Genomic DNA, 8,324 nt, shown 5'->3' on the forward strand with positions numbered 1-8,324 from the left:
ATACATTGTTAGTTTCCTAGTGACGCGACTTTCAAGTAGCGAGTTTTTAGCTCCGGAAGATCATATAGTCCATGTTTGGCGCTTCTCTAGTAAAACTCTAGTATAAAGCTAACATCATTAATGTTTGAAAGTACACGTTCGAAATTAGTGGTTTAAAAAAGCGATGTAAAAAGATATTGCATCTCAGGCAGAGGTGTGCAGACAAAATCGGCCTGATCAGACTCTCCCAAACCGAAAGTGCCTCTGATTAGACCGTCTCAGTCTAAAAGAATTTTCAAAAAATAGTTTAAAAAATAATGCGCTCGATCGATATGATCTATGCTCAGACTCACTTGCGCTCGAAATCGTTTCGGATCAGATTCAGTTGCGCTCAAATCGTTTAAGATCCGACTCAAGAAGCCTCGAGACCGCCCCCAGGCTGAGGTGCCATCTTGAAATGACCTCTGATTAGACAGTTCCAGACAAAAGTAATATCTCATCAGACCATCCCAGACCAAAGTGTCCACTGATTAGACTGAAGTGCGCTAGAAACACCGTGTGCGCTCGGAGTGCTCTCGGAGCTGTCTCTGATCAGACCTTGCCGGACGGAAATGACCTCTGATTAGACCGAAATCAGACCATTGTCAAGACAATTGTGCGACCATGACCCAGAACAAACCCAGACCTTTATCCAGACGATTGTGTGCTAAAATTTCTTCCAATCAGACTATGACGCGTTCGATCGTCACTCCTGATCGAAATATTGTGCGCTCGAAATCGTCTCTGATTAGACTCCATTACGCTCAAAATGTTCTGAGCAGTGAATGGTTTTCACTACGAACGAATTTCTTTAGTCTTGCTAAAATTTATTTATTTCATAAAAGCTGACGTTTGCAGCCTTTAATTCATCTAAGGAAAAGCCAATATTCAAGAAAAATTTTGCCAATGAAATGAAAACCCAATTGATGAGAAAAAATTAAATAGTACACCATTAGTGCATATTGCTGACTCAAGAAATGTCGCGGTCTACTGTTAATCAAAATTTCTTCATAGGGGGACCGGCATCTGCTATCAATTGCACCTCTTTGATTCTTATTACAGAACCATCGGAGACTAGATGAGTCTCTGATTAGAATGCTGCGTTTTTGTTGCCTCTTGCCTCTTGGCAGAGCGAACATCTCTCAGAAAAATACAAAAAAATGTGAGAAAAAAATGCGCACGAGGTGGTCGCTGATAAGACCCAATTGCGTTTGATATCTTCTCTGGTCAGACTAATCTTCTTTTGAAACCGTTTATGTTCAGAACAACCCAGACGAAAACAACCCTTCTTATCAGACAATAACCATCCTGAAGTGAACTCTGTTCATACTGAAGTGCCCTCAAAAGTACCCCCTGATCAGACTATCCCAGACGTAAATGACCTCTGACCTCTGACCAGAACCCAAGTCTAACGCATATGGTGTGTTTCCAGACCAAAATTACAGGTTCTGGTATTTGGTTCTAGCGCACAATAGTAAGTCAGAGGTCACTTCAGTCTGGGGATTGTCTGATCAGAGGCCACTTCCGGATAGGAATGGTCAAATCCCAGACCGTTCCCATCCGGAAGTGACCTCTGATCAGAGCTTCCCCAGACTGACGTGACCTCTGATCATACTATTGTACCATTGATTGTACTCATGGTTTGAAAAAATGTTTGGGTGATTTTGTCTGAACAATGGGTCCAAACTTGTATGGTAATAGGTCACATCGGTCTGGGAGAGTCTGATCAGATGTGAATACCAGCGCACAATAGTGTGATGCAACACAATTTTGAGAACAAATGGTCTTACCAGAAAACATTTTGATTGCACTCTTTTCTTTCATTTTTCTAATCTCTTGTTGAGATATATTGGCTCTGTCAAGAGGCAACAACACATGAGCGTTTGTTTCCGCAGCCAGATGAAACTAATCAGAACCAAGGGTTCAGCTGGTAACATTAGTCAGTCCCATTTACATGTGAGTTTAATCAACTCTAAACCAAATTTTGTTCAGTGCAAAACTGTCTAAGTTCTTCTGTTGAGTTAGAAACTGAACAAAATGTTTTTTCAATATTTTTTTATTAGAAAGAGTTGTTTTTTTGGGAATTGGTTTTCAGAATTGGTTTTTCTTTAGTTGGATAAATTACTTTCTGAGATTTGGTTTGCCATTAATTGGACAAATAACTTTTTTAGAATTTGTTTTCCGTTAGTTGGATAAAACACTAAGAGTATATTTTTTGGGAGATGAATTTTTTCCGGAGATTTTCTGTTTGAGCACTCTTGAGTCTCAAAAATTTCCTGGAACTCGTCTGGACAATAGTCTGGCAGTTGTCTGGTCAGAGGATACTTCGGTCTGGATTGGTCTGGATTGGAGATAAATTTTGACTGCGGTCAGAGCCAATTTCGTTTTGAACCTCAACTTGAGAACAAATCTGGGAACGAGAGCTCCTTTGCTGTTTCGTTGTTCCTTCGGATGACATTCCCAGCTCCAGCACTAGCGTTCCCGTCTTTCGTTGACCCGTCTGTGTCAATATATGTTCCATTTCTTTCTTTGATTACTGTTTCGGCTTGGGTACGTTGTTCACCTTTGTCTTGTTTCTTGGTTACGTTAATTTTGACGAAGTTTACGTTGTTTGCATCTTTCCATGGCGATAGGTCAGGTAATGCTTCTGTCAGGTCTTTGTCAAATACTCGGCTCCACGTTTCCTTGTTTTTGTTTCTTCAGTCGAATTTTTTGAATCTATGTTGTCCTGACTTCTTAGTTACGTTTGCTCTTGGGTTATCATCTGGACAATTTTCCTACAAAATTGTTTAATTTTTACAGCTTTTTGTTGATATTGGTGGCAGGTTAGTTTCCAGAAGTAGGGCTTCGTCTGGTGTTGTTTTGAGGTTGCCAGTGATTACTCTGCTAGCAAATCGTTCGGCTGATTCTAGCTACCCTATGTTCGTCTTGTTCAGCCAGGAGTGCCAGCCTGCAATAGCGTATTCCACAAAAGATCGTCGCATCGCTATGTAGGTTTGTCTTAGTTGCTGCCTTTGGCATCCCCATTACGTGTTTGCCAACTTAGCTAAGGCTCTTGTTCTTTATTTTATTTTTTCGATAGTTAGTTGTATTTGCTTGGTGAAGGTTAGTTGTCTGTAGTAGGTTAAGCCCCGAAATTTTGGGTATTCGTCGTGCTTGATTACTTGAATCTTTAGTAAAAATCCTTGTTTCTGTTTCCGTGTTGAAGTATTGAAAAGGCTGGTGACTGTCTTCTCAAATTAGACCTTAAATTTTTTTCCTTTCACTCCAGTCTGTGACACCGTTCAACGACTTCTGTATTTGTCCTGGGCCTGTCAAGCGATGAGTTGATTGTGTATAGGGCAACATCATCAGCAAAAAAGCTGGCGTTAGTTTCTGTGTCCAGGTTCTTAGTTATGTCATTGATGTACACAATGAACAGCAGTGGATTCAAAACCGAGCCGTGGGGAACGCCTTGCTCCATGAAATTCTTCTTGCTGATTTTCCTATTCACAGTCACGTAAGCAAGCCGGTTGTTCATCCGGTTTTGTATGCATCGCACAAAATGGTTTGGGATTTTCATGTTTACCATTTTCTTCAACAAGTTGTTCCGCCTTACTGTGTCAAATGCTTGATTTTAGTCAATAAGCGTAACATATGTTCTTTGCATTGGTTTCGAGTAGAAAGCGTCGCTGATTGTTTGCGACAGAGTAGTATGTTGGTCCTCGGTACTCCTTCTGGCTCTAGAACTTGCTTGTACTTGGTTCAGAAGTTGCTTGGTTTCCAGGAAGTGTCTTAGTTGGTTGATTCATTCTCTCCAACCATTTTCCAATGACGGATCTAAGGCTTTTTGGTCTGTAACAGCTGACCACCTCCGGGTTCTCGTTTTCATTGTGTATTGGTCTTAGGTCTGCAAGTCTCCAGTTCTGCGGTGTTCTCAAGTTCTTCCAGAAATTGCTGAGCTTTTGCAGAATGTACTTCAAAGCTTCTTGTACTAGAAATTTTCTCATTCTTGGGTGTATCCTATATGGTCCTCTGGCTTTGTTTCCTTTTTTTCTGTGAAGAGCAGTAATTAGTTCCTGCATGTTAATTTCCGCAGAGTACTCGTTAGTTGGTTTGGTTAACTTTTCCTTAGTTCATGGTTGAGCTTTTTCTTGATCAGGTTTTCTTGGTTGCTTATTTGGCCTTTACTGATATTTGTGTACTATAGTATGAAGGCATTTGCTTTTTGTCTATCTGTTGATCTTGTTATTCTGTTTTCAAAATTGCCTTGTTGTTCTCGTTGTTTGTTCCTCCATCCAGATTTTTTATTAGTTGCCACATTTGTTTAATGTAATGTGAGTTGATGATCTCCTTTTTCCAGATGTCTGGTTTTTTATCTTGAATTATTTTGTTCAAATTTTCATCCTTTTTTGTAGGCTTCTTCGTTTTTGTGCCACGTCATCTTGAGTTCATTTCTGAGTGTGATTGTTTCAAGTATTTCTTATCTGACCCATATGTTTGTTTTCTGTCCGATATTATTGGTTGATTTCGTCTTGATTGCTGCTTCTAGGATTTTGATGACTCTGAATCGTTCCATCTCTGCAGTTTTTCATATAATACGTTTTTTAATTCGTTTTGATTCGTCCAGGAGTCTTGGAAGGAGGTCCAGTCTGCATTGTTGAAATCCCAAGTCAATTGTCTTTTGTTCCTTTCAGCTTGGTTGATTTTGACAATTAGTTGAATCGTGATTGGCATGTGGTCCAAACTTAGTTAATCGCGCGTGAACCACGTTTGAACCACGTTTCTCTATCCCAATGGCAAAGTGAGATATCACGCGTACTTTTGATTCCAGGTGATGAATCACTTCTCGTAGGCCTTCCGTCATCCAGCAGGGCTGTTACTCCTTGAAGGATCAATTCCGCTGTCTCATTAACTCTATCATCTTTAATGTTTTTATCCCACGTTTGATGGTGTGCATTGAAGTCTCCTACGATTAGCTCATTAATTCTTGGTTGCGATGAAAGATCTAAAGTTTGTTGGTCTGTAGCTGCTGCACGCCTCCTTGCTCTTGTTTATCTTGTGTATTGGTCTTATATCTGCAAGTCTCCTGTTCTCCGGTGTTCTCAATTTTTTTCCAAAATTCGTTGAACGTTTGCAGAATGTACTTCAAATCTTCTGGTTCTAGACGGTGTATCATTCGTGGAAGTATCCGATCTGGTTCTCTGGCTTTGTTTAAATGTATACCTTGAAGAGGAGTATTAGTTCTTGCATGTTGAATTCAGCAGAGTATTCGTTAGTTGGTTGCCGTTTCCTTTAGTTCTTGGTTAGGTTTTTCTTTGTTCGTTTTTCTTGGTTGCTTAGTTGATAATAACTGATGTTTTTGCACTAGTGTATGAAGGCATTCGCTTTTTGTCTAACTGTTGATCTCGTTTTTCCGTGGTAGACAACTGCCTTGTTTTTCTTGTTGTTTGTGCCTCAATCCAGATTTTTTTTAGTTACCACACATTTTTGCTGTCTTGTGATTTGATGATCCCCTTTTTCCAGATGTCGTGATTTTTTCATTGATTATTTTCTTCACTTTTTCATCCATTTCTTTGTAGGCTTCGTTGTTGTTGTGCCTTGTCGTCTTGTGTTCATCTCTTATTTTGATTTTTTCAAATATTTTTTTGTCATCCATATGTTTGGTTTCTGTTCGATTTTCTTGGTTCATATCGTCTTGGTAGCGCTGCTTCTAGGATTTCTGCGACTATGCATCGTTCAATCTCTACAATATTTTCTCTTTGTAGTTCTTTGATTCGTCCGGCTAAGGTGTCTATGAAGGACATCCAGTCTGCATTGTTCCAATCCCTGGTCACTGGTCCTTTGTTCTTTTCAGCTTGGTTGAATTTAGCAATTTGTTAGATCGTGATTGGAATGTGGTCCGAATTTAATTCAACGTGTGTTTCCGTTCGCACCATGATTCTATTACTGGATGCCAAAGTGAGATATCAAGCGTACTTTTGATTCCAGTTGATGAATCTCTTCTCGTAGGCCTTCCGTCAATCAGCGGGGCTGTTGCTCCTTATAGGATCGATTCCGCTATCTCATTACCTCTATCATCTTTAATATTTTTATCCATCGTTTGATGGTGTGCATTGAGTTCTCCTACGATTAGTTCATAATTTTTGGTTGCAGGTGAACTTCTTTTTGCTCCAGTGAGCTAATTGAGTGTGAACTAGCAGGAGGGTAGAAGATGTTTGTTATGGTTACTGGTTCGCGGTCAGTTTGCCATTTAATGCTCACTCCTTCCAATGCTTGGTTACCTTGGTTGCTTTTGCAGGGGAGGTTATCCCGTCTCTCACTAGGGTCATGACTCCCCCTACCCGAGCTGTATAGGTTTCCCGCCATTTATTTCTCCCCGAAATTTATTGATAGTACTGTAAGTCGGAATCGACATTGGTTTATCCGTAGGTAGTCTGTTGGTTTCTTGTCAATTTTGTTTTGTTGGAGGTAGTGTGTTAGCTTGTTAATTTTGCGACTGATTTCATTTGTATTCCATTGTAAGGTTTTTAGTTGCTTGGTGTTACTTGGTTGCGATATTTGAAGAGTGTATTTGAGCTCTTGCTGTTGCCTAGCTTTCTTTTTTTTTTGGTTTTGAGGCATTTCCAACCTTGGTTCCTAGCAGCTTGTCGGCCTTTCCTCGTGCTGCTAATGCAAGCAAAGTGATTAGCTGAGTCACAGCCGCTGAAAGTTGCTTTTGGGGCTCCTTTTTTGATTTTGTTAGCACATTCTTTGATTTCTCTTGCGATGAGCTGATTTTGTTGCAATTGTTCTTGGTTGCAATTGCTCACCGTACATTTGATGTGCTCTTCGGTTGGTTATTAGTCTGATTGTTGTTTTAGAGTGCGCGCATGCTATTGATGGTCTTGGTTTGTCGTCTCCGGCGATCCGCTGCAGGTGCCGCATTTCCACTCTTCGATGTACTTCATGTTTTTTTGTTAATTGCGGATGATTTTTGCGCATTCGTTGCGCATTCGTTTCGCGCATCTTTCCTTGCAGTCTGTGCATTGGATTTCTTTGTGTCTGCTTCTAGAGGTCTGTCTGCATTCGTCACATTTCGACCATTCTCTATCTGTGCATTTGTAGCAGACGAGGGGTTCGTCTTCCAATGTTTTTCTGGCTTGGTCCCGGCTGAGACCACTGCAGATTCGTTTGATGTGGTACGGTGTTTTGCACGACTTGCATTGGAGGTGACTCTCTTTTACTCTTTCCTTGCACCACCGGCAGACCGTTCCGTGGTTGGGATGGACATCTCGGGCCCTCGGGCCCTAGCGATCTTCATTGCGTGATAGTCGCCTGGCTCCCGAATACATTGGGCTTAATGTATTCGGCAAAAAAACCCACATCCTGACATGGGTGGCTGTTGGTGATGGTGGTGTATGTCTCTCTTCGGGTCCCATTGAGTCCGTTCCCACTCTATGTTTGACAATTGAGGGAGTGTGGGTCTCCGGCTGAACGGCTGTCTTGTTCGTTCCTCCTTCGTGAACCCCCCCCCCCCCCCCGGGTCTACTCCCACCCACACTGCGATGCACTGGAAGATTGTTAGAGCGCTGTTTCGGTACCCGTACCGAACCCCCAGAGCCCATCAGGCCTGATTCAGAGATTTTCCAGAGGCCAAGTCTTGGCAGAGAGATGCCAAGACTTGGGTAGCGAAGCCAAGACTTGAGACATCTCTGGGCAGAGAGAGGCCAAGACTTGAGTTTTTCTGGGCAGCGCAGACCCCAAGTCTTGGGTTTCTCTGAGCAGAGTTAAGGTTGACATCATGAGGATCCGGAGTTTTTATTTAATGAGGGCAACTTTTTTTTATAAATTTGGTGCCCAATTATACGTTTTCTGTCAAAAAAAACCATTTGCAGGTGAAATTTGTGAACTTCACCCCAAGACTTGGGGCCTCTCTGGGCAGAGAAAATCCAAGTCTTGGGTTTCTCTGCCAAGTCTTAGAATCGGTTTCTTCTCTTCACGTTCACTGATATACGAAATATCCCCATGATAAAAGTAACAACTGAGTATTTGTTTCAAAATAGGACCCATGCTTTTGTATTAGGTCTCAAAAAAGATTAGCTGCAATCTGAAGTTCAAAAAAAAACGTTTGCGGTTTAACTGGATCAAATTACATTTTTAAACAATAAACAGTCCTTAAAACTTACACAGCTGATAAATAGATCCTAAAACTTAAGCCAAAAGTTTATATATTTTATATGGTATTTTATGTAGTTGAGATTATCAATTTTGGCTCTGAGTGGATTTGAAAAAAGTCACCATTACTGTTTATAAATTGAAGTAAGTTGAATTCCAGACTCACTAAT

At 41.0% G+C, this 8,324-nt stretch overlaps 2 protein-coding genes across 3 annotated transcripts in view; one reads left to right on the forward strand and one right to left on the reverse strand.

Moving 5' to 3' along the window:
• LOC142355291 (ran-binding protein 9-like) overlaps positions 1-8,324 on the reverse strand; it is a 281,185-nt gene that overhangs the window by 64,735 nt on the left and 208,126 nt on the right. The window lies entirely within an intron of this gene.
• The window catches only part of LOC142356023 (uncharacterized), a 214,018-nt gene that overhangs the window by 41,364 nt on the left and 164,330 nt on the right, over positions 1-8,324 (forward strand). The gene's annotated exons all lie outside the window — the stretch shown is intronic.

Source organism: Convolutriloba macropyga, chromosome 2 (genome assembly GCF_964194025.1).
Source record: "Convolutriloba macropyga chromosome 2, txConMacr16.3, whole genome shotgun sequence".
Taxonomy (NCBI): Eukaryota; Metazoa; Xenacoelomorpha; order Acoela; family Convolutidae; genus Convolutriloba; species Convolutriloba macropyga.